Genomic DNA, 27,557 nt, shown 5'->3' on the forward strand with positions numbered 1-27,557 from the left:
ATAGAGGGTCATAGAACTGCAGCAATGTAAAGAGAGCATCATGTTGATCTTTGGGGAGAACCGTAACGAAACTTAGAATCAACCCGTAATCCTTCCGGAATCTTTCTAGAGAATCATGATCCATTAACTTCATCAGCTGTTGAATGGGATCCAAACAAACCACAGGAAATTTGTAGGCGACATGTCTTTTTCTGCCAATATCCATCTTAGGAGAACCAGAAAACCCCGACTAGAATCAAGAAGAAGATATAAACCCCTAGAAATAGAAAAACATGTGTTAAATGATGTGAATGCAAAATGATGTGATGCTATGCAGTGACACGGGAATCAGGATTGCTGTATCTGCTTGAACAACTGTCAGGTCGCACTGTCTGAAGAGAAAACCACTTAGGAACATATAAGAGACCAAAGTTTTGCTCCAACAAGAATACCAGAAAACCAGGTTGGTTGAAGATTAAGGTTTCCTGAATTTAGCCCGCCCCTCGCTGGTAGGTTCTAAGAACAGAAGTTTGTCAGCTTCTAGCCCTTCAGTCGAGAATAATATGTTTACCACTGAAGGTTTGGTATTATTACGAGACAAAAGACCTCCACTGACTTCCCTCAATAGGACATCCTAAAAGTAAGTTCCCAGCCTTGGGTCCTCGGATTGAGCAGCGAGAATACGCCCACCAGAGCTAACATAATCGCGTCTCAGAGGAGTGCCTTGACTGAGTCCCCGGGAAATGGTCACCAGAGTCGACGATTTCTAAAGGAACATCCTGTCGTTACGGAACACCCGTAGGACAAAATTTATCCAAAAGAAACCTCATCTGGGTGTGGGTCTCATGAACGACTTAACGTAGCAACATGTTACGCAAGCCTCATGACTATCCATTCTAAAACCTATGTGTACGCTCAAGCCTGGGTAGTGGGCTTATCTCTCATAGAACAACCCACCCCAACAAACAACCCACCCAACAGATCCAGCGGATACAGCAATCATATGTACACAATGCAATAAGATAAAGCAGATAAATGCTGAAAGTAAATAACTGTACAAAAGAATAAACACCCAAACAAACAAGAAACTCACAAAAGCTAGGAGGGACTCGCATAGGGAAACCGGGTCCCCAGCAGAGTCGCCAGCTGTCGCAACGCGAAAAAACAACCGGCGGGAAAAGAAAACAGAAGAGTCGCCACCGTTAGTTATTTATCCCAAAGGAGGGAAAATGAACGATCGAAGAAAACCTGAAGAGAGGAAAAGACAAGGTCTCACAACCAAATCTAGGGTTCGGGAGTCGATTATGCAAAGGGAAGGTATTAGCACCCCTACGCATCCGTAGTACTCTATGGTATCCACTCTTGTTGTTCTAGTATAAAGTGTGTAGGTATATCTAAGGTACTATCTGCTAAAAGAAGGTCAAAAGAAAATGACTCGCAAAGATGTCGCATCCGCTGCCTACGTATCTCATCTAAGTATGAGAATCAGAGTCTACGTAGCTCGGCTACCTATGGGTGAAAGAGAAGTGTGCTCGATAAGACATCGCGTCTTATGCCTACGTATCTCATCTGGAATGAGAATCAGAGCAAAACGTAGTTCAGCTAACTACGGGAACAAGGGTCTCGATTGCAACTAGGGCAAGAGAAAGGGAAGGTCTCGATCGTAATGAGGGCGAGAGAAAAGAATCGCAGCAAGGGAAAAAGCGATCAAGGATTAGTTGTTAGTCGTCAGTCAAACTCGACAAGACATCGCGTCTTATGCCTATGTATCTCATCTGAGCATGAGAATCAGAGTTGTCGTAGTTCGGCTAACTTGGGGTTAAGGATTGCCATCTGAACATGGACTTACAAAAGAGGACACCAGCTGTGTCAAAGGAAAGTGGACAATATGTTCAACGTCCTAGCAGTAGGTGTCGCAGCTCGCTGAATCGAGTCTTAGGAAGTTACCTCTTTGCAATAGAACAGACTGACATGCCACAAGATCGGAGACGCACGGAAGGTCTAAAAGTGGGGAAGCTCTGCCCTAGAGTTGTCATGCAATGTGGACCTATGTGTTAGGATTTACAGAGGGGAACATCTACCTAATGTTAGCATGCAAAGAATAAGGAAATTCTACCTATGTTATCATACAAAGGGTTCTACTTGATGGGTGCTACCTAAACAGAACAAGAGTCGACGGATGGAGCAAGGAGAGGAGCCACAGATAAGGGTAGATGGCGATGCCTGAGGCAATCGACTTACAGGTAGATGGCGATGCCTAAGGCGATCGACTTACAAGAGGATGGATGAATGCGTGCTGGTTCTGTTAAGTTTTGAAAATGATTACTCGACGTTGGATCGAGCTTTTGATCTTGTTTTGAAATGATTATCGAATGTTCGTTTTAATTCTTGTATTAACAGATGAATAAAAAATGAAAGAATAAATATTATACACTTTATGGGATAGGGGTACATTTGTTACGAATGGGGATGGTTCATGGCAATCAAAAAACAAGAATATATGTCTCAATCATCATACAAGTAGGCAACAGTTATCAATCAAATCAGATAAGTAAACAGGTATATAATCAAATCAAAGAATCAAAGAATGAAATAACAGAGCATTAAACAAGGCATGGGAAGTATGAACATGTTAAACAATCAAGCAATAGTAAGCATGGATGAAAGAAACAAGTATAACAGATAACAGATGAATCCGATAGATGAAAAGATGCACAAAAAGGGTCCACTGAAATAATTAAATCAAGAAATGAGGTAAGGATCAGATAAAATCAAGATAAAAGCCTCTAATACATGACCTATGAGATGAACAAGGAAGTATCAACAGATCTCTTCAATTGCCATAAGCAATCCCTAAATCAAACATTGATCATAAAGAAGTCAACTGAAAATTCGAGCCAACTTAATAAATATCAAATAAATAGCAAATTAATCAGGAAAATTATGAAAAATTAAACTAAGTAAGGTGGGGTCAGGACATCATCATCCCCTAAAAAGATTTTAAAAATAATGAAAATTAGTACATGAATTAATTGAAATAAAACAGAAGTCAAACCAAAAGTCAATCAACAAAACTAGGTTAAAATTAAATCAAAAATAAATTGAAAAGGTGAAATAAAAATCCAAGAAAAAGTCAGGTTAACCATGGGGCAGTGGTCAACCTTCATCCCAAACATCAGAGGCTGAAAATAATTTTAAGTTATAAAAATAAAATCAAGAATCAAATGTATGCTAAATGAACCACTTAGAATGAATAGTTAAAATAAAATATTAATACTAAATAAACACGAAAATAAAAATTAAATAAAATTAAATAAGGCATCAAGAAATATGGAAAATATTTTTGAATATTTTTATGAATAAAGAAAATATTTTATATTAATTAAAATCAAAACATAAATAAATTAGGAATTAAAAAAGAAAATGAAAAGGGGTGGTGTATTAGCATTTGGAATTAAGTAATATGCACTGATGGGCCATGAAAGGGGGGCGCTAAAAGCAACCAGCGAAGGCCCATGATCCAAACCAATAATTAATCTGGGCGTGACAATATTAAAGTGAACATTTTAATTAAAAAAGCCATGTGAACATGTATCAACCGGTCACTTTTACTTAAGTCACTAAAAGACAAAACAGAACGGATGGACGAGATTAAAACAGAATCGCTGGATCCAATGGCTCTCAAGACGACACGTGGTCGTCTTCTTCCTTTAGCCAAACCCTAGCCATGCTCATGCAGAAAACGCAGGAAATGCATTGTGTTTTTCTCAACTTCAACACACAAATACGAACACCATAGTGCATAAAAAATCATGAAACAAAGCCCAGATCTCAAGTACAAAATGTGATGATTAACGTGGTAACTTGTTTTAGGTGAAATGGTAGCTTATTCATGGAGAAAAGTTGACAATAAGGTGTCAATATGAACACGGACATGAGCAAAAATCAACAACACAAATCAACACCATGAACATTGCCTCGTACCGAGGGCTTCAGAAATAAGCATAAGTACATGATTAGCATTGAAACGAGCATGATAATGAGCATAGATGTATCATTAAATGGCTATGGAAATGGAGCAAAAGAGTTACCTAGTGGAAGTCTAGTCCACTGTTTCTTGACTGTGGAGAGACTAGAAGAAAATGATGCTTCCTTGGTGCTTCAAAAGCTTCACCTTGAGACCTTTGCTGAGAAATACAAGCTGACTTCTAATGAACCTTGCCCTTTCTTGCTCGAAAATTCACTGCCTCCTTTCACGCTTAGGGTTTCTAGCTTTAAGTATTGTGGGTCAAACTCCTTAATGGGCTCTAAAACAATCTGTTTATCCATGAGCAAATGATGCAAGTTGGTGAGGTGTATTAGAAGAGGACACGTGAGGTACTGAGGTTTCTTATTTTGGCAAAACTTTTAAGTGAATGGAAATATGATGTATGGCCAAATGAGGAAAACAAACATTGGCTGTGGAGGTGCATTTGTGCAGCATGGCTTGGTTTGGCAGCAGGCAAGAAATCATTTCAAGATGGTGACTTTGTGGCAACATAACTTGATGAGCACATCACCAATTGAGGAGATAATGCAAACAGTATAGAGAAAACATGGAGTATGGCATGTTTCATGTTGAGCATAGGTGGAAATAATGAGTGGAAGAAGGTGAAAGAGGGGGCTCAAGATCATGTCACACCATTGCAAGATTGGTTGGGCAAACTAGGCATAAATGTTGGTGTAGCACCTCAAATTTGCACCCTACCTTTTGTACATTCATTTTCATGATTAGGTCATTAACATAACATAGTTCATTGCATAACATTGCATAGCCATTTGCCCAAGTGCAGGCTCAGCTGACAAATTAGGTCAAACTGGTCAGGAGATCAGGTCAAACAAGCAAGCATGTGCCATTTTCATTGAGACAAAGCCCTAGGGTTGATTTATCAAGTTCATGTGGTCTAAGGATCATTTTGAAGTGATTTGGCCAAAGATTGGATGCTCAGAAGTCATCAGTCATTGTTCAGTCAACCAGAAACCCTAGAAAGTCAATTGTGGTCAACTGTGCCTGATTTTATGGATTGGAAGGTGTGAGATGGTTTGAAAGGCCTCATTCATGTCCATACAAGTCTCATTTGACATATCAAAGACCAAGGTTGAAGATTTGGAGGTCAGACAAGAAGTTTCCTAAAATAGCAGGTGACCTGTAATTGCAGCTGTCCAAAATGGAAACTTTTTCTCCCCAAAATTACTTCATCATACAAGCTTCAAATGGAATTTTGTCCAACATGAAAGTTGAAGATCTTGATCTCACCATTCCAAAAAGTCCAAGAACTTGAAATTCCCATGTGTTGTTAGCAAGATATGGTCCAATCATTTTCAAAAATGCCCGAAATCAAAGTGTCATAACTCTCACATGGAGTGGCCAAATTGGATGGTTTTTCTTTGAGCAAATCACATTTAATGTGTATTTTCATAATCCATCATCACATTTTGCCAAAAGCATTCACACAAAAAGGCCATTTTTCAAGTGCACTAATTAAAATCCAAGGGCAAAATGGTCCAATTTGAGAAATACTTGGAATTTTGAGATGGGACTTTTTGCAACACTTTCTAAATGTCATTTGTGACCTGTTGGAACCAAGTTTGGACAGAAAAATCAGCAGGTTTGAGAAAGGGCATTTTGGCCAAAAGGGGTGAAATTGCACATTACACTAATTCTCCAATTTTGCTAATCTTAATTAATTTTGTGATTAAGCCTTGGTATAAATAGATAATTGCAACTGTTTTGCATAAGCACTAATCATTTTTTCAGATTCATCACAAAAAATCTCCAAATTCTCTCACTTTTTCTCCATTTTTCACATTTTTCACATAAGCATTTTTTCACCATTTCTTCAAAATTCACCATTGTTCTTGCAAGTTTTTGTTTGAATCTTCATGTGTAGGTAAGATTGAAGTTCTGTTTGTGGAGATTGAAGCCAAACACGTACAAATTCCAACTGTTGCAAAACCTTGAGCATCAATGGCAAGTGGAAAATTCTTCATGATTATGCACGGTTGAGCTGCGAATTCTTCACCAAACACCTTCATAATCATTATCCTCCATCTGTTTTCAAGATTTGGATCAAAACACGCCAAGATTCCACACTGTGCTTCAAGAAGGTGAGATTTTCGAACCTTCTAATTGTTGCAATTGTTGTATGCATCTGGTAGTGCGTTGAATGTAGAGCATTTTTCCGCTTGAACCATGCGATTTCATCGAGTAATCATCAAGATATCTTGATTTAAAGTTTGTACGTCAAAGCTTCTTTTGATCGAATCTTTTTGTGCGTTAACTTCTGGATGATTTCGTTAGCATATTCATGATCTACGTCGAACACCGGTTCCAACGGTATATAGCATGCGTATTTTCGTTGAAAAAAGTTCGTAACCGAAGCTGACGGTGATGGACGGAGATGAACGCGAAGAAGCTCACAGGATTCTGGAAAATTTCTTTGTTCGATCCATTAATTTCGCATGGCTGTTTCGAATAGTGTTTGGCGCGGAAGCAGACGAATAGCATGCTGACAACAAATAAAATGCTGCTGTGCGTTTTGGTTTGGCAATAGATTAATTACGAAAACGCCATTGCAATATATTAATTCAATTAATCCATTTAATAATTATTTCACCTAATTAACAAAACTTCTAAAATTCATAGAAAATCCAATATTAGTCCAAATTAGGTGGGATTTTTTTTGTTAGTTTCCAAATTTTATCTACTTTTTTTTAGGCATAGTAGTGTAAGTTGTGCCTGGAGATTTTTTGACTTGGTCTATGGATCTTTGTTCATGTGTACATTATTGTATGTTTTGCCATTTTAATCACCAAATACTCATACATTATCCAAAATTAATGAAATTTCATATGGTGATTCTTGACACATTCCTGGAGATTTTCATGCATCATTTGTGATTTTTGGACCTCTGGATTGGTAGATATGATTTATTCAATTTGAGTGTGACAATATGTGTCACACTATGCCATGCTGAGTTCATAAATTAATTTACCATGCTTCCACTAGGCCTATGGCTCTGATTTTTTGCATGAGATACAATGTATATGTTAACTTTCAACATGAATTTTTGTGGATTTAATTGATCCATTTTCTATTTGATTAGGATTTTGATTGCTGTTTAGCAATTTTAGGGCTTTGTTTGTGTGACAATTTTACATATGTTGCTAAATCCTCATCCCTAATCCTATGATAATGAAATTTGGTGGAGTGGTTCCTAACATGTGTAGCTTCCATTTGGCTTTGGTCCCATTAATTTCCCATGTGATATCACTGTTTTATGAATTATTGAAGATGATGCTTATGTGGAGGCCTTGAATTGGCTTGTATAAGTGTGTCTGGACTTCTTGATTTTCATTGACCTACTTTATTTTGTCCAATTGAGCTGAAAATTGATATGCCATACATTGAATATGTCCTGTTTAGGTGTGAATTTTTGTGGAATTAATTGAATTGATTTGGTATGCTTTTGAGTGAGATAGTTCTGTTTGGTTATTTGAAGTTGCAAATTGCATGATTAAGGTTAAATTATGCATGAAATGATAATGGTGAATGATATGAGCATGGGACCAATTGCATTTTCTTTTGAATTATTTTAATGTGATTTTGGTTGAATTGCACTTGCTGTTTAGATTTTTTTCTCCCTTTTGGACCCTAGGCTTGGCCTAGTGGTCTAGTTTCTCACATTTGGTGTGGATTTTCAGGATGAAACGCACAATGCTTAAGGAGATTGCTTCAAGGCAATTTGAATTGAGTTTGGTTTGTGTTTATGAACTAACATGACTTTGTGTTGTAGGTTTGATGCTTAAGCTTGAGCTCATAGCTTGCACTTATGTGCATTAATTTGTGTTGTCTGTATAGATTGACTTTTGCTGTTTATTGTTGGTTTGTCTGAGTACTGATGATACTTGATTGATTTCAGGTACATTTAGTCGCTTACAGTTCTTTAAGAACTTGCTTGCTGCTGCTTGGTTTTTAAGCCAATTGAGGTAGGACTTCTATTCTTCATGTAGTCTGGAAGACCTGGCCTGTTACTTGGCCAGGCAACTGTCTGAAGTCCTCCTTAAGAGGCGATGTTTGTGGTTGTTTACATTTATGCCCAAGCAGGTGAAGACCTCTACGAGGCAATTGGCGGAACCCAAGGGATATGCAATCTATCCCCCGCTATTCTGTTGAGTCGCCCCTCTGCTCACACGGCTGTGTGTTGATGCATTGGGACACAAACCCAAGATCTTGTGCTGTTCAACAATCGAGTCAGAGTCTTGAGCGTAGAAGGGTCCCTCCATTCTGGACCCACGCTCCTTTGTCTGAAGCTCTCCCTGGTCAGGGATAAGAGCTGTGAAGTCTAATCTTCACTCACCTTTCATCAGCTTCACCTTAGCCCCTCAATGGCAAGGTTAAGAGCTAACCTTACCCCGATACAGAGGCTTGTTTGTTGAGGTTGATATGACCCCTCGACTAAAGCCTAGCCCTGATGTTTGAGCCCCTTGTTGGTGTGTTTATTTCATGCTGTATATGTTTGTGTGGTGTGATTGTATCCCCTAGGTGCTAGACTCCGCGTAGTCTCGTTTGCATGTCAATTAAGGTAGCACGGTTCCTTCGTATAGGACTTCCTTTCTTGCTTGAGCTTTCCTAAAACACAAACAAACATTATCCCCTCTTAAGGATACGTTAACTCCTTCTACTACAGGTGAGAAAGTCTCCAAAGGTCGAGCATCAGGTAGATTGCGTAGTGACGTTGTCCACTTAAAAAACACAAACCAACAGGAATAGTTTAGCCGAACTACGGTAACTCTGATTCTCATGTCCAGATGAGATACGTAGGCACGAGATGCGATGTCTTGTCGAGTTTGACTAACAACTAACACTAATTCTTTTCTCTCGCCCTCGTTGCGATTGAGACCTTCCCCTTCTCTTGCCCTAGTTGCAATCGAGACCCTTCTTCTTCCTGTGTGGGTGTTAGGAGGTGGATGTAAGCCCAACGATTGGCATTCCACATCCTGTGTCTTGTTGTGTGCTTGGAAGCTGATGTAAGTCCAGTGATTGGCATTCAGGCTCCATGTTTGCCTTTGCCTGTATTTGTTTGAGTGCGTGTCAGCCGAGCTACGAATGCTCTGATTCTCCTTCGTCCAAAGGAGATACGTATGCATAGGATGCAACATCCTAGCGAGCATGTGTCGTTTCCCCAGTCCGAACTACTTAGACTCTGATGTCTATGCTTGATAGACTAAGTAGGCCCAGGATGCGATATCCTGCCGAGTCAGTCTTGTCTGTTTTCTTGTGTCTCTTTCAGCCAGTGTTTGTGTGTGTGTGAGCAGTGTTTTAGCAACCAATTTTCTTTCCTATTGTGCGTGGATCCCGTCGAGTACGACGGATGCGTAGGGGTGCTAATACCTTCCCTTCGCATAACCGACTCCCGATCCCATTCTCTTTGGTCGCGAGACCACGCTTTTTCCAGGTTTACTCTGAGCGTTTCCTTTCCCTCTTTTGGGATAAATAACGCACGGTGGCGGCTCTGTTGTTCTTGTTTTCCCGCCGGTTTTTCGCGTAATGCGACAGCTGGCGACTCTGCTGGGGACATAGAGAAGTTGACCTGTGCTGGTCCATCTTCCCTAAGCGAGTCTCTCCTAGCGCTCTCTAGGTTAGGGCTTTGGTTGCTATATGCTGTTGTTTATCGCATTCATTTCATTTACTGTTTGCATTCAATGTGTGCATTAATGTTTGCATTCATTCATTTCATCTACTGTGCTGGCTGTGTTTTCTCTGATTGGGGGTGGGAATTACTCGAGGTAAAAGGCCCAATACCCAGGCTATGAGTGCAATCTAGGAAACCTTGGAATAGAGTGATTCATGGGAAGCGGGTGGTATGCGCCACTTAGCGGAACATTGACATCACGAGCAGTTCAGATTCTGATGGGGTATCATCGGTGCATACATCTGGTGTGCACAGGATGATATTCTTGAAAGGGTTGTTTATCCTGCGTTTCTCTCGACCTTACCCTGGCCTAGATGACACCCGTGAGTGGGGAGGGAATGATCATTACAGGTACAGTTGCTGACTTGTTGGTGACTCTCGGTACTGATGGTGACTATGGATTGTGGACATTTATTTCTGGGACGCCGGAGTTCTGTCCGTGGTTTATCAGCGGGTTCCTTTTATTTCGGATCCCCAGGTTGAATTTGAGAGTACCTGTTCAGAGAATCTGGCTGTCATCCGTTCAGTGGATGTGCCTGTGATGATAGTGATATAATCTCCAGTTCCGTTTATTTCGGAACTCCCCAAGTCGGATTTATGGTGATTTAGTCCCGATGACTGTGACTGGTCCAGAGAATGGGTCTTCAGATGACTTGGCGGCACAGTGACCTGCATTCATGCACTTGCATCATCCCATTTTGCATTCATCTGCATTCAACCCATGTCGATCCGTACTCAGGGTCCATTGTTGATTGAGATTCTGGTTGAGAGACATCCAGATGTCAGAATGTTGTTGATGAAAAATTATCTGTCTCTGTGATGCTAGAATCAAAGGACAGAATATTCCTAGTACGGACAGACATTGCATGTGTGAGTCATACTAACCCATTTGCTGTTTTGTAGGTGTCAACCGGTGCACATAGCTTGTTTGCTCAGATATCCTGCTAGGGGCAACAACTCCAAACTGATGGATCCACTCAACACCGGTAAAGGCAGACATGTTCGGGATCGGTTATCGGCCAGATCAAGAGTCGTCTAGACCAAACAGAGGACGTCGTCCGCCGTATGATCGCTCGACTGGGTGAGTCGAGAATGGGATACAAACTGCAAGTGCACAGTTCTATCGCGTAGTTTTAAAAGATATCGATCCCACAGGGACTTATGAATCGATATACCGTTATCTAAGGTTACTACGTAAATCTAAGGTGAAAATGTTTGATTGTTTGGGGAAAAACTAAGAGCTAAACTAATATCTAGATTAAATATTAATGAAACGGATATCGGTATGTAGTTCGTCAAAACTAGGGAATCAAGTCTTTGTCGGTTTCTTGGTTTTAAAATGAATCGTTTCGGTTAACTTTATTGGTTAAAGGTTTTATCTCAAACTCTCGCTCTGTTGAATAAACCATGATTTTATATTAATGTAGCTGTCACTTATAATTAAGTCAAAAACCATATTTTGAAAACAATAAAGTTGCAGAAACTCCTTTTAAGAAAATACTGACCGTTTTAAACACCCTTATCTCAAACTCTCGCTCTGTTGACTTAGGTTATATAATCAAATCCAAATGCTTAACTCTCGTCCTCACATTCAATCTTTAAAAATACTTTTTGGAAAAGGTCAGAATTTAATTAACTCTAAAACTTGCTCTCGCCCTGATCTAGAATTAATGCCTAACTTACACTGTCCAGTTAAAATCTCAAACTCTCGCTCTATTGATTTTAACTTCTTTATGTCTTTTACTTTTGTAAAAAATCTTGTTATTAAACCTGTAAGTTGAGACCGTAAAAAGATTGATTTTGATTTTAAGTTTAGATAGACCGACTCAGTCTTGATCCCTTATTCTGCTTACTTTACATACCGATATCTAGGCGAATTAGCCAGACATGCTAAATAAATAAGAATTTATATCATGCATAAACAGACTCATTCCAGGCAGATAATATAGATAAATAATAAAACAAAATATTAAATAATGATTAAAGAACCTGAATGCGTAATACAATAGTCTTGAACACTCCACCACAAGCCGGTAGGATTTGTTCTTGGATTCTTCAATTAAACAGTAAATTAAATCAAGGAAATAAAACTGGAATATAACGTAAGGTTAAATCCGGTATAAAGTTGCACAATAGTTTCCGGTGTAGAAACTATTATGCGAAAAATATCTAAAAGCTAAAACGGGAAAGGTAAATTTGCAAGGGAAAAAGAATGTAAAGCTTGCAAAAGAAATAAATAAAATAAACAATGCTGGAAAAGAAAAATAAGCAAAAGCTAAAACAGAAGGTTTGAAAAGCTTCGGCAGAGTAGACGGCAAAAGAGGGGAGAGGAAGCGGAACCCTTTTAGGTTTCTAATGTAGCTATTTATAGTAGTGCTTCTAACTGCTTTTTGTTTCCCACGAGTCTTCAGCATGGCTAAATACACGGCGTGGGCATAGGACACGAACTCTCTCAACGTCTCTTCAATTCTTCTGAGGGCGTGACTTGCGCCAAAAAGCTAGTGGAATGGTGTGACGCTCGTCACACCATGTGTGACGCTCGTCACAGGGGTGCTTTTAGTGTGACGCTCGTCACAACCCTTGTGACGCCCGTCACAGGCACAACGTGCGCTTTCTTTGGGCTGGGCTTGGTCTTTGATATTTGTTTCCTTTTTACTCCTTTCTACACCTCCTTTTCTTCCCTTTTTCACTTTTGCTTCAAAATGGATACCTGACATAAATAGCAAGGAAATACTGCATAATATCTGATAAAATGAGATAAACTAAAGTAAATGATAATATAATCTAATTGAATTAAGTCTTAAAATGTGATATAATTTCGTGTTATCAAACTCCCCCATACTTAAATCTTTGCTTGTCCTCAAGCAAAATTCAGTATAGAACTTGTTAAAAGTTTTAGCCAGATGAAATTTCAAAGCACACATCAATTCGTACTAGGTTGCAAATGGATTTTTGTTTAGGAGGACTTGAGTTTAATCTTGACATCAACAACTACCGTTACAACTTAGATAACCCTACCTTATGCAAATCAGTTCAAGTACCCTATGATAGCTATCCTGGTTCCTTTAGTCTTATTTTACCCGTTTTCATTCTAGCGAAATCACATTAAGCCCTTTATCTTTTCGCGCACATAGTGGAGTAACCGGTTAGTGATTATGATCCGCTTTTAGCTAGAAGTTCTGGTACATAAGTCGGATAACTTCATTATTCAGTCCATTGCAAATTGCGGGGGATCGAACCGTAGTCCGCCCTACCAAGTTCAGTACCAGATTCCTACTGAACCAACTCATAATGGATCTTTCGTATTGTGCTTTTGCATGATCTGCAACCTTTAGATTAAATGATCTGGTAAGGATCACCTAATTTAATTAGTGCATTTCTTGATATATTTATATATCTTAGGTTACTTTGGGGATCATTCACTTATATTCATCGGCTCTCCACGTAGTTTGCTATTAAGATGGTGCTGACTTCTGTATAAACTACTTGGGGTTGCCATAGAACTAAAAGTTCAAGGAATCGGTATAATAGGTACTTATCCTGATCTAACATGTTGAGGTTCTCAGAGCGTTGTTATGGTAATGATTTTGTTTTGATTTCACTCAAATTTTATAAAGTAAGCGACCTTTATACTTATTGGGTGTGTTAAAATTTTTTTTTTTTTTTTTTTTTTTTTTTTTTAATAATAAGAAAGGGAAGGTAACATACTTGAAAAATGGAAATAGGAAGAATATTGTTTCCCCCCCATACTTAAACTAAACATTGTCCTCAATGTTTTAAGGGAAAGAAATACAAAATGGAAATGCAAAGAAAATAACAACTAAGGCTGCCTTCCGCCTCTGGTTCTTGGACCTGGTAATCTTTGACGTATGTCTAAGTTGTCGAACCTGCTAAACAACTCAGTAAACCGCTGGTCGGTTATGGCATTCCGAGCATCCTGTTGCTGTTGCATTTGATGCATCATCTGCAGCATCTCGACATTCTGTGCCTGCATACCATCGATAGCATCCATAATGTCGTCGTTGGTTGCAGGCCTTCTTCGTCGACGACGTTGGGAGGATGGGCCAGTTGTATTGCCGGAAGGGTTGAGCGGGACTGACTGTTGTGTAGGCGGATGATCACCTTGTTCCATTTCTTCAAACTCATCTGTTTGTGGGTTTGTTTGTAAAGGCTCGGTGGTTTCAGGAGCGTTTAGATCATAGAGGTGGCGGTCGGGGTTTGTGACATCAGTGAGGCCAGTATTTGGTAGAACAACGCTTGGGACTGCCTGGTTGTTCACCATAAGATAATATCCTCCGCCTACTCTGTTTTTAATCAGGCGGCTGGAGCGGCAATAGCTGATATCCATAGACAGGGGAGGTAGGGATTCTAAAGTTTGGAGTTTATCCCCTAGGTTCAGGCCAAGTGCTATGGATGTTATTAATCCACCAATTATAAAGGGTTGCCGGCCTCTAGCACATAAGGTGCGGATATGATGAAAGAGAAAAGAGGCGGCGTTTACCTGAGTATCCGGTTTGAAAACGCACTGGAGGAAAAATAACTCCTTTGAGTTGACCTTACTGTTGTTTGGTCTTCCAAAAAGTGTGTTTTGCAGGATACGGAGAAAATAACGGATGGTGGGGTTATGTATATGGGAGAGAAGGAGTTCTTCCCAGTTGTAGGTCTCGATACCGGAAATTTTCTTAAAAAGGCCAAAAACGCTAACTGTGTTCCAGTTTGAGGTTGGAGGGATTCTGGCATGAAGCAGACCTTCTGTGGGAAAATGTAGCATGGTACTCAATTGGCGTTGGGTTAAGGAGTACTCGGTGTTCAACATACGGAAGGTTGCGGTACCGGTCAGAAATTCATCCTCACCGGCGGGAGTGGTGTAGTCGTAAGAACTTAGGAATTCTAAGGTTAGGGAAGGGTAGGTGGGTTGGTTATGAGTGCAAAGGAAGGTTAAATCGGCTTTACGGAGCATCCACTCGATACCTTGGAGTAAGCCTAATTGTTGCAAGCAAGGTAAATCGGGGTACCTGGTGGAAACGACGCCTCGCTGCTGGAAGCGCTCGAATTGCTCTTGCTGATAGTTGTCATCTCCGGATCGGAAGATGATATTTCCGAAATTTTGATTTCCCGCCATTGTGATGAATTTTGAAGGAGTGATTTGGAGTGGAAAAGAATTGTATATTTGATATGAGAGAATTGTTTGTGGTGAATGAAGGAGGTTTTGGTAGGTATTTATAGGAGAAGGATTGGAAGATAGAAAGAAAAAGTGGTTGAAGAGTAATTAAGTGTGGTAAATGAAAAATGAATGGGGAATGTAAAAAGATAAGGGGTGTAACGTTCGTCTCCAACGGCTCCCTAACGTTCACATGTCTGAGGGGCGTTACGCTCGTCACAAGGGTGTGACGTTCGTAACAGGAGTTATGCGTGTCGTTCGTCATGGAGTGTGTGACGCTCGTCACACAGTTCTTTTTGGCAGGGCATTCAGCAGCGCTTCACATAATTAATCTGGAGATGAATTTATTTTGATTATTTTGTTTTATTTGGTTTTTAGATTGTTCTATTTAATTTAGCTAATTAATTTGTGTTGCATGCTATTCTATTTCACATAATAATAATTCATTCTGAGTAACAGTAGAACAGTAGAGAACATAGCCATTGCATAAATTAAATAAAAGCTTTAATAAAATTAACATAATGTAATACAGGAAGGGAAAACAATGAAATGAAAGGAAAATAAATGCGAACATGAATTCAAATAACATTAATGAAAAATCTAGCCTAAAACTAAATAACTTAGAAAGAAATAACTAAATTCCATCTATCTTCGGATCTCTGGCCGGAGGAGCAAAAGAGTTAACACGATGCCGCAACATACGTAACTGACTTGCCGTGCTGCTCATGTATTCTAGGACTTCATGCCTCAAGTTGTGGAAATCTTCCCTGAGGGCGTGATGCTCTGACATCAAGGCTTCAATGACGGTTTTAATATCTGTTCCTGGCATATGATGTCGGAGATCAGGCATGGCTGATTCTTCGGTCAGGACAGGCTGAGGAGGAGGATCAATATCATAGTAGCCGGATGGTGTCTGAGGGTCAGATTCAGCATGAGAGATATGGTCAACATAGTGCTCATAGTCATCACAAATCTCATAGTCCTGGATGGATTCAGTGGGTCTAGCAGGAGTAGGTGTTTCGTTCAGGTTGTAAAGCCAGTTACTGCTGTTATGAACGCTAGTCCTAGGATCGGGCATGGTGAATAAGCAAAGAACCTGGTTATCAATCATAAGCTCAAACTCATCAGACCCTAAGCTCGCTATGAACATAGTGTTGAAGAGGAAGGGTATACTCATAGTAGTAATGCCACCAAAAGGGTTCAGGTCAAGCATAGGCTGACGCAATCCAATAGCATTACCTATCATGGTTATCAAACCGCCTATTCTAATGGGTGCTCGCTCATCCTGGATAAGGTGGTCCAAATTAGCTAACATAAAAGTAGCGCCGTTTACTGGACGGTTCTGGGAAGCACAAAATATGATGAAGAGTTCATCACGTGAAACTGAAGTACTATTTGGTTTCTTCCCAAATAAAGTGTGTGTCAGGATCTTATGGAAATAGCGGAAGGCTGGGTTGTGTATGCTTCCAGAGAGAAACTCATGTTCTTCGGGCTCATCATTTCCAGTCAGCTTACCCCAAAAGTGTTCAAGCTCTCTATATTCAAAAAGTTCTTCCTGGCTTACAGTGAATGTATCAAGGGAGGTAGGAAAACCCAAAAGGTTGGTAAAGTCTCTAATATTAAATTGGTACTCCATATTGAACATTCTGAATTGGATAAAACCTCTGCTAATTCCTTTTCCATGGCTGGGTAGATAGATTAGTGAACTAAGGAATTCTAGTGTAAGCCTCCGGTAGGTGGTGAAATGTCTTAGGATAGGGGATGTCTCCCATCCTATCTGATTCAGCAGATACAGGACACTCTGTCTCAATCCAAGGGCAATCATCGCCCAATCATCAGCATAAAGACTAGGTAGCATCTCCCTAGTGGCTAGTTCTTCAAACTTTTGTTTCTGAGCCATTCCTCTGAACTTGATACCCATACGATCAATATGTCCCATCTGGTTAGTGCTAGCTAGAGAAAAAGAAGACATGAGTTTAAGTCAGGATTTGGCCAAATGCCGAAAGAAAGAAAAATTATTATTATTATATTTTTTTTTATATTTTTGAATAAATAAAGAATGAATACTAAACAAAAAATTAAAAGAATAATTAAGAAAGAAAATAGTGAAATGATAATAATAGAATAAGAAAATAGCAAACTAATTAGTGGGTTGTCTCCCACCAAGCGCTTTGTTTACACGTCGCAAGCTCGACAAAGAAACTGTTAAATATAATTGATGGGTCCTGGGGGCGTTTCGTCTAAGTGTAGAATTTGCGAATCCTCGTTGGTTTCCGCATAGTGATAATGTTTCAGACGTTGCCCGTTTACGGTGAACGGTTCTGTAGATTGTCCTTTTATTTCTACCGCTCCACTGGGAAAGATTTTAGTGATATGAAAAGGTCCTGACCATCTGGATCGTAGTTTTCCCGGGAATAACTTTAGTCTAGAGTTAAATAAAAGTACTGTGTCGCCTTGCTTGAAGATTTTCCTTGATATACGCTTGTCATGCCATTGTTTTGTTCTTTCTTTATAGATTTTGGCATTTTCATAGGCGTCTCTTCTGAGTTCCTCTAATTCGTTTATGTCAAGGATTCTCTTTTCACCGGCGGCTTTATAATTCAAATTTAAATTTCTAATAGCCCAATAGGCTTTATGTTCTAATTCTACCGGGAGGTGACAGGATTTTCCATAAATGAGCTTAAATGGGGTCGTCCCTATGGGGGTTTTATAAGCAGTTCGGTATGCCCACAAAGCTTCTGGTAATTTCAATGACCAATCTTTCCTTGAAGTGGCGACCGTTTTTTCTAGAATTTGCTTGATTTCTCTGTTAGACACTTCCACTTGTCCACTGGTTTGAGGGTGGTAAGGTGTTGCTATCCTATGTTTCACTCCATATTTAAGTAGTAGTTTTTCGAGTACCTTGGATATAAAGTGCGATCCACCATCACTGACTACTATTCTTGGGATGCCAAATCTCGGAAATATTATATTTTTAAAGAGTCTAGTTACTACTCGGGTGTCATTTGTTGGAGAAGCTATAGCTTCGATCCACTTTGATACGTAGTCAACTGCCACAAGTATGTATTTGTTACCGAAAGAGGATGGGAAAGGTCCCATGAAGTCTATCCCCCACACGTCAAAAATCTCTACTTCCAAAATACCTTTTTGTGGCATCTCGTCACGTCTAGATATGTTTCCCGTGCGTTGACATCTGTCACACTCCTTAATAGCCGTATGCACGTCCTTCCAAATAGTCGGCCAATAAAAGCCAGCTTGTAGGATTTTAGAGTAGGTCTTGGATGTACTTGTGTGTCCACCATAAGGAGCGGAGTGACAGTGTTGGATTATATTTTCTACCTCTTCTTCGGGTATACATCGACGGAAAATACCATCGGGGCCTCTTTTGAAAAGTAAGGGATCATCCCAGTAATAGTGTTTTATGTCGTGGAAGAATCGTTTCTTCTGCTGGTAAGATAAAGTAGGTGGAACTATTCCGGCAGCTAAATAATTGACTAGATCAGCGTACCATGGTGTGACAGATATAGCTAAGGTGGTTTCTACTTGCATGTCGGAGTTGTTCTCTTCCAAAGTAGCTATGAGTTTGTCATACGAGAAATCATCATTAATGGATGTTATTTCCGGTTCAAGGTTCTCAAGTCTAGAGAGGTGGTCTGCTACTACGTTGTCAGTTCCTTTCTTGTCCTTGATTTCTAAGTCGAATTCTTGTAGTAACAAGATCCATCTTAGGAGTCTAGGTTTAGCATCCTTTTTTGTTAAAAGGTACCTGATAGCAGCGTGATCGGTGTAAACTATTATTTTGGCTCCTACCAAGTAAGAACGAAATTTATCTAGCGCAAATACCACTGCTAGGAGTTCTTTCTCGGTTGTGGCATAATTCATCTGTGCTTCATCCAGGGTTCTGCTAGCGTAATATATAACGTGAAGCTTTTTATCCTTTCTTTGTCCTAGAACAGCACCTACAGCATAATCACTGGCATCGCACCTTATTTTGAATGGTTCATTCCAGTCTGGTGTCTGCATAATGGGTGCGGAGATCAATGCTTGTTTAAGAGTTTGAAATGCTTTTAAACAGTTATCGTCGAATATGAATTCAGCATCTTTCATCAACAGTCCGGTTAAGGGTTTAGTTATCTTAGAGAAGTCTTTGATGAATCGTCGGTAAAAACCGGCGTGTCCTAAAAAGCTTCGTACTTCTCTCACGGTTCTTGGGGGTTGAAGATTTTCGATTACCTCTATTTTGGCTTTGTCTACTTCAATTCCTCTGTTCGAGATGATGTGTCCTAAAACAATTCCTTCTTGTACCATAAAGTGGCACTTTTCCCAATTAAGTACTAAGTTTACTTTTACACATCGCTCAAGAACTCTTTCCAGGTTTTCAAGGCATTCTTCGAAACTTTGTCCGTATACAGAAAAGTCATCCATAAATACTTCCATGATGTTTTCGAGAAAGTCGGCGAAAATCGCCATCATGCATCTTTGAAAAGTTGCAGGGGCATTACACAGACCAAACGGCATTCGTCTATAAGCGAAGGTACCGAAAGGGCATGTGAATGTTGTCTTTTCTTGGTCATCAGGGTGAATTGGTATTTGAAAGAAGCCTGAATAACCGTCTAAATAACAGAAATGTGAATGTTTAGCTAATCGTTCTAACATTTGGTCAATGAATGGTAAAGGGAAATGATCTTTTCGGGTTGCTTTGTTTAGTTTCCTATAATCAATGCACATTCTCCATCCCGATTCGATTCGTTTAGTTATAGTTTCTCCTTTTTCGTTTTCAATAACGGTTATGCCTCCTTTCTTTGGTACAACGTGTACAGGACTAACCCATTTGCTATCAGATATAGGATATATAATACCTGCTTCCAATAACTTGGTTATTTCTTTCTTTACTACCTCACTTAGGATCGGATTTAGTCTTCTCTGGTGTTCCCTAGAGGTTTTACAGTCTTCTTCTAACATGATGCGGTGCATACAAATAGAAGGGCTTATTCCTTTAAGATCGGTTATGTGGTATCCTAGTGCGGTTGGATATTTTCTTAAGATATGTAGGAGTTTTTCTGTTTCGAGTCTTCCTAGATCTGCATTAACTATCACAGGTCGTTCAAGTTCTAAGTCTAGGAATTCATATCTCAGATTTTTGGGAAGTGTTTTCAAATCAGGGGTTGGTTTGTTTAGACACTGCGTAGGGTCCGGTGTTATTGCTAAACATTGGTTAGATTTGTCCTCTAAAAGATAGTCTGATGATTTGTCTTCTCCTGACTTTGCTTCTTTTATGCATTCATCGATGATATCCATGAAGTAACATGTATCTTCTATTGCAGGTGCTTTCAAGAATTGGGAAAGAATGAATTCAATTTTCTCTTCACCTACTTCGAAGGTGAGTCGTCCTCGTTTTACGTCTATGATTGCACCGGCAGTTGCTAAGAATGGTCTTCCTAGTATAATAGGTGTAGTATCATCTTCTCTAATGTCCATAATTGTGAAGTCAGTGGGAATGTAAAACTGACCTATGCGTACGGGAACGTTTTCAAGGATTCCTACAGGATATTTGATGGAACGATCTGCTAATTGCACAGACATTTTGGTCGGTCTTAATTCTCCCATTTCCAGTTTCTTACATATGGATAAAGGCATAACGCTAATTCCGGCTCCTAAATCGCATAAGGCTTTGTCGATGACAAATTTTCCTATGTGACAGGGTATAGAGAAACTACCCGGATCCTTGAGTTTAGGGGGCATGTTTTGGATTATAGCGCTACATTCGGCAGGGAGTGTAACGGTTTCGCTATCCTCAAGTTTCCTCTTATTAGAAAGGATTTCTTTTAAGAATTTAGCATATGAGGGCATCTGCGTAATAGCTTCGGTAAACGGAATTGTAACGTTTAATTGCTTAAGGAGATCAACAAATTTTCTAAATTGGCCTACATCTTTGGTTTTAACAAGCCTTTGAGGGTAAGGTATGGGTGGTTTGTAAGGTGGTGGAGGTACATAAGGTTCCTTCTTTTCTAGGGTTTCCTTATTACTCTCTTCCTTTTCCTTAGGTTCACTTTCCTCAGTAGATTTCTTAGGGTCTTGGTTTTCTATCCTTGGGTCAGACGGTCCTTCCACTTCCGTTCCACTTCTTAATATAATTGCATGAGCTTGGCTTCTCGGATTAGGTTGGGGTTGTCCAGGGAATGTACCAGTTGGGGCAGCAGTAGGTGCTTGTTGTTGAGCTACTTGAGATATTTGTGTTTCTAGCATTTTGTTATGGGTAGCCAAGGCATCTACTTTGCTTGCTAGTTGTTTAAGTTGTTCGCCAGTGTGTATGTTCTGGTTTAAGAAATCTTTATTGGTTTGTTGTTGGGAAGCTATAAAGTTTTCCATCATGATTTCCAAGTTGGATTTTCTAGGGGTATTATTGTTAGGATTCTGTTTCTGATATCCCGGAGGTATAGATGGGGCTTGATTTGGAGACTGTCCAGGTGCGTATAAAGCATTATTACTCTTATATGAAAAGTTTGGATGGTTCTTCCAATTTGGGTTATAGGTATTCGAATAGGGGCTTCCTTGAGCATAGTTTACTTGCTCTGCTTGGATTCCAGTCAAGAGTTGACATTCCGCAGGAGTGTGGCCTTGGATTCCACAGACCTCGCAATTCTGAGTTATAGCAACCACGGCGGCTGGAGGTGATACATTTAAACTTTCAATTTTCTGGACCAAAGCATCCACTTTTGCATTAACGTGATCAAGGTTACTTATCTCGTACATGCCAGTTTTCGGTTGAGGTTTTTCCACCGTTGTTCGTTCGGTTCCCCACTGATAGTGGTTTTGGGCCATGCTCTCGATAAGCTGGTAAGCATCAACATAAGGTTTGTTCATTAGTGCACCACCTGCAGCGGCATCTATTGTTAACCTTGTATTGTATAAGAGACCATTATAAAATGTGTGAATGACTAACCAGTCTTCCAAACCATGGTGTGGGCAAAGTCTCATCATGTCCTTGTATCTTTCCCATGCTTCGAAAAGAGACTCGTTGTCTTTCTGTTTAAATCCGTTTATCTGGGCTCTTAACATAGCTGTTTTGCTTGGCGGAAAATACCGGGCAAGAAAAACTTTCTTCAACTCGTTCCATGTGGTGACTGAGTTGGAAGGAAGTGATTGAAGCCATCTTCTAGCGCTATCTCTTAATGAGAAAGGAAAAAGACGAAGTCGAATTGCCTCTGAAGTGACACCATTAGCTTTAACAGTATCAGCGTATTGGACAAATACGGATAAATGAAGGTTTGGATCTTCGGTAAGATTTCCAGAGAATTGGTTCTGTTGCACAGCCTGCAACAGCGAAGGTTTGAGTTCGAAGTTGTTTGCTTCGATTGCGGGCGGAGCAATACTTGAATGCGGTTCATCTTGCGATGGAGCGGCGTAATCTCTAAGAGCACGAGCTGGTTCTGCCATCTCGGGTATCGAAGGAAAAATGTTTTTGAAATCAGGAAGGTCTACAGGAGGGAGATTGTTCGCAGCACGATATTCCCGAATTCGTCGTAAGACTCGGAGATATAGTTCGATATCGTTGATTCGTAAATAGAGCGGTTCGCCTTGTGAGCGAGTGCGTGGCATACAAATCAACGAAAGAAAGAAAATAGAAGGAAAAGAAACCTTAGTCTCTACAGTGTAACGGAAGAGTTACGATATCGATTGAATAAAAAGTCCCCGGCAACGGCGCCAAAAACTTGATCGCTCGACTGAGTGAGTCGAGAATGGGATACAAACTGCAAGTGCACAGTTCTATCGCGTAGTTTTAAAAGATATCGATCCCACAGGGACTTATGAATCGATATACCGTTATCTAAGGTTACTACGTAAATCTAAGGTGAAAATGTTTGATTGTTTGGGGAAAAACTAAGAGCTAAACTAATATCTAGATTAAATATTAATGAAACGGATATCGGTATGTAGTTCGTCAAAACTAGGGAATCAAGTCTTTGTCGGTTTCTTGGTTTTAAAATGAATCGTTTCGGTTAACTTTATTGGTTAAAGGTTTTATCTCAAACTCTCGCTCTGTTGAATAAACCATGATTTTATATTAATGTAGCTGTCACTTATAATTAAGTCAAAAACCATATTTTGAAAACAATAAAGTTGCAGAAACTCCTTTTAAGAAAATACTGACCGTTTTAAACACCCTTATCTCAAACTCTCGCTCTGTTGACTTAGGTTATATAATCAAATCCAAATGCTTAACTCTCGTCCTCACATTCAATCTTTAAAAATACTTTTTGGAAAAGGTCAGAATTTAATTAACTCTAAAACTTGCTCTCGCCCTGATCTAGAATTAATGCCTAACTTACACTGTCCAGTTAAAATCTCAAACTCTCGCTCTATTGATTTTAACTTCTTTATGTCTTTTACTTTTGTAAAAAATCTTGTTATTAAACCTGTAAGTTGAGACCGTAAAAAGATTGATTTTGATTTTAAGTTTAGATAGACCGACTCAGTCTTGATCCCTTATTCTGCTTACTTTACATACCGATATCTAGGCGAATTAGCCAGACATGCTAAATAAATAAGAATTTATATCATGCATAAACAGACTCATTCCAGGCAGATAATATAGATAAATAATAAAACAAAATATTAAATAATGATTAAAGAACCTGAATGCGTAATACAATAGTCTTGAACACTCCACCACAAGCCGGTAGGATTTGTTCTTGGATTCTTCAATTAAACAGTAAATTAAATCAAGGAAATAAAACTGGAATATAACGTAAGGTTAAATCCGGTATAAAGTTGCACAATAGTTTCCGGTGTAGAAACTATTATGCGAAAAATATCTAAAAGCTAAAACGGGAAAGGTAAATTTGCAAGGGAAAAAGAATGTAAAGCTTGCAAAAGAAATAAATAAAATAAACAATGCTGGAAAAGAAAAATAAGCAAAAGCTAAAACAGAAGGTTTGAAAAGCTTCGGCAGAGTAGACGGCAAAAGAGGGGAGAGGAAGCGGAACCCTTTTAGGTTTCTAATGTAGCTATTTATAGTAGTGCTTCTAACTGCTTTTTGTTTCCCACGAGTCTTCAGCATGGCTAAATACACGGCGTGGGCATAGGACACGAACTCTCTCAACGTCTCTTCAATTCTTCTGAGGGCGTGACTTGCGCCAAAAAGCTAGTGGAATGGTGTGACGCTCGTCACACCATGTGTAACGCTCGTCACAGGGGTGCTTTTAGTGTGACGCTCGTCACAACCCTTGTGACGCCCGTCACAGGCACAACGTGCGCTTTCTTTGGGCTGGGCTTGGTCTTTGATATTTGTTTCCTTTTTACTCCTTTCTACACCTCCTTTTCTTCCCTTTTTCACTTTTGCTTCAAAATGGATACCTGACATAAATAGCAAGGAAATACTGCATAATATCTGATAAAATGAGATAAACTAAAGTAAATGATAATATAATCTAATTGAATTAAGTCTTAAAATGTGATATAATTTCGTGTTATCACCGTACATCTTTGTCAGCGCAGGAATGCTGGATCCTGATCATGCTTGCTCAGTGAGTGAAGAGATCGACTGCGACCGCGAGCTCGAGTTGTGGATAAAGTCGTGTGTACCAGGCAATTGGAAAGCCTCCAAAATCACCACTGTCGCTCATCCGGAAGTGTAGTATTTCTGTGTTTTGATTTTGTTTGCATGAAAGCCATACGTTTTGCCCGAAACGTAATGGTCCATTGTAAGGGCCATCTCACGTGTTCCATTGTGCAACATTTTGCATCAGTAATAAATGGATGTTTTTGTGATCAAAAGCGGTGTTCCCTGTTTTTCATTTTTTGTAGTTTTAAAAAATAAAAATGGCAATGTTTTTCGTTTTTCTTTTGAACTTGTCTCGTTCCAACCACAAAAGTTACCATTCTCCTGATCTCATGGATAACAATTTGGTTACCCCTCTATATGACTTCGACAATCCGATCTATCATGCCAAAGAAAAAGGCGAAGAAGATTGTGATCTGCTGGAATTAGCCAGGTTGTTGAAACAAGAGGAGAAGGTGATTCAACCACACGAGGAGCGAGTCAAGATGGTAATCCCAAGTACCGCCGAGGTCAGAGGGGAAATGAAAGTTGAGGCCGCTTCAGAGGCGAGTCGAGAACAGAATGGTAGCCCTGTTGAAAGAACAGGTTGATATCTTCACCTGGTTGCATCAAGATACACCAGGGTGGAATACCCATGTTGTGGGACGCGAGCTACCATCGAGAGAAGACTATCCTCTAGTGAAGAAGAAGGTCGGTGCCACGGATCAAAGGGCTACGGTGACTTTGTTTTATGATATGACTCATCGAGAAAGCAAATGCCATGTTGATGACATGATGACAAAGTCCCAAGCAGAAGAGGGGCATCCGGTGGACTTGATCAAGTTGTTTGACCGGTTCGAGATAACTCATACTGTTAAGTTCGAATCAGTGCACTTATGGAGTGCTGTCCGGTAAGCTGCCGAGGCTTATTATGAGCGGATAAGAGGAATCGAGGTCGATCCTGCAAAAAAAAAAAAAAAAAAAAAAAAAGAAAAAACAATACTAGAAACGCCTGAACCAAAAACAAATAAAAAAGAAAAGAAATCAAATGGTCAGGTGGAATGATGACTGCCAAGGGGCATGGAAAAATGAAAAAAGAATAAGTTGCAGGAACCTCCGATTCCGATACCTTCCGGGGAAGAAACAACTGTTAATCTGGTACTTGACAGCCTTTAAGGGGTCTATGAGGCGTATTGGGTCAGCATGACTAGTCTTGTCGAAAAGAGCATGCAATTTACCTAAGCAAAAAGTTTATCGACTGTGAAACAATACACTCACTGTTCGAGAAAACTTGATGTACTTTGGCATAGGCTGCTCGCCGACTGAGACAGTATGCTGGTTCATACCACCTTGTGGATGTCCAAAATGGATCTGATCAAGTATGTGCTTGAGGAGATAGCGTTGAACGGACGGGTTGCGAGAGGGCAAATGGTGTCGACTGAATACGATATTCGGTATACCTCCCAGAAAGCAATCAAGAAGAGGGTATTGTATGGTTATCTCGCCCAACAACCCATCGATGATTCTCAACCAAGGAAGTTTGAAGTCCCTGATGAGGACATCTCGAGGTACTCAAATCGAAAGATTGAGAGTGACCGATCCCGGAGGAGGGGCCTGACCCTGAATCCGAACGGATTCTGATGTCTGATGGGGAGAGTTTAAAGTGAATGAGCTAGTGCTTCCCCGATAACAGTTGAAAGCACCAACGATGGTGGCTGAGTACGAAGTTGGTATCCTGAGTGTCGTACTTCGGTGCGTGCATCTACTGGGGCAACGCCTTTCTCACTCCGGTATGGGATGAAGGTTGTACTACCATTTGAGACTCCGGTTTCGTCATGGGGTCCCGTTGGACGTAGACTTGAAAAAGATGAGTGGATTAGGACTCGGTATGACGCGTTGGAGCCTGATTGAGGAAGAAGGCTGACAGTTACTTGTCATGGGACAGTGGTACCCAGTAAATGAAGCGTGTTGTTAACCGAGAAGTGGGACCTCGTGGGTAGCATGGAAGAGATGTGGTGGTTAAAAGGATCCTTCCTCCTCAAGACGATCATGGGACAAGTGGATAAACAGTCATGAAGGTTCATTCGTGGTCAAGAAGGTTTTCTCTGACAAAGCTTTGTCGTCAACGACCACGGGTGATGAAGATTTTCCATCCCCTGTGAATGCGGACGCAGTTAAAAGATACTTCGCGAAAAAGAGACCCACTGGAAAAAAAGAATAAAAGAGTCCAGGCAAAAAGGGGCATCCCGGCGAACCAAGAAAAAGAGAAAAGGTTCGGGCAAAAGTTAGGGATAATGAAAAAACTGTACACCCGGCAAGTCGAAAACCGCACAAGGGCGACTTGGGCAAAAAAGGGTATCCCGGTGGACTGAAACCTGAAAGGGCGGTCCAGCCAAAAGAGGGATTGAAACGAACAACTGCATCTAGCATGATCGTTTGTGCCTTGGTTAAGACATCATAGCTAATCTCCGACAGAGACCGATTGGAAGCGTCTTGTTCAGAAGGCCGAAAGTGCGGAAAGTCTTGAGGACATGTGAGGTGTAACCGAGTTGGAACCCGATGAGATCACGGTTCCGCATTGCCAATAGGATAGATTTTTTCCTTTGTGCGCAATCACCTCTTTCCAGGGTTTGCTTCCGGTGTGTTGCTCAATTCTGAGCCACTTTTTTGTTTCAGTCAATAAAATGCGTATTCAGTCAAATAGTTTTGTTTTTGTTTTCATTACCGCTTCGATTACGAAAACATCCATTTATTTTGATAAGAATATTTGCATTTTGAAACATAGAGGTCCCTTCCGATGCATGCTTATAAGATTGAAATCTGGAAATCTTATTCGGAAGTTTGAGCGACCAAGATGTTGAAATACGGGGCACGCCTGGGGCACGCTTTTATCTAACAATCTCTTGTGCAGGTACTGTTAGATATCTTCATTCACCGGCAGGTAGTGATATGAAATCTTTTGACAAAAGAGATCCCCGCAGAGCCCGACCAGGGGCAAAGGGTTAGACGAGCGGTGAAAAGCCCGTGACAAAGTTGCGACGACGATCCTGGAAAGTTAACCAAGAAGACTCTTCAAAGTCTAAGGACTGGAAAGTTTGTATGAATCCCAGGAATTTGATCTTCGTGGGATGGATCAGAAAAG

The 27,557-nt window shown here is 40.1% G+C and overlaps 1 pseudogene; it reads left to right on the forward strand.

Moving 5' to 3' along the window:
- Positions 1 to 21,826: 21,826 nt before the first annotated feature.
- On the forward strand, positions 21,827 to 21,926 carry LOC127133570 (uncharacterized; annotated as a pseudogene).
- Positions 21,927 to 27,557: the final 5,631 nt, after the last annotated feature.

The sequence above is a fragment of the Lathyrus oleraceus genome, chromosome 3 (assembly GCF_024323335.1).
Source record: "Lathyrus oleraceus cultivar Zhongwan6 chromosome 3, CAAS_Psat_ZW6_1.0, whole genome shotgun sequence".
NCBI lineage: Eukaryota > Viridiplantae > Streptophyta > Magnoliopsida > Fabales > Fabaceae > Lathyrus > Lathyrus oleraceus.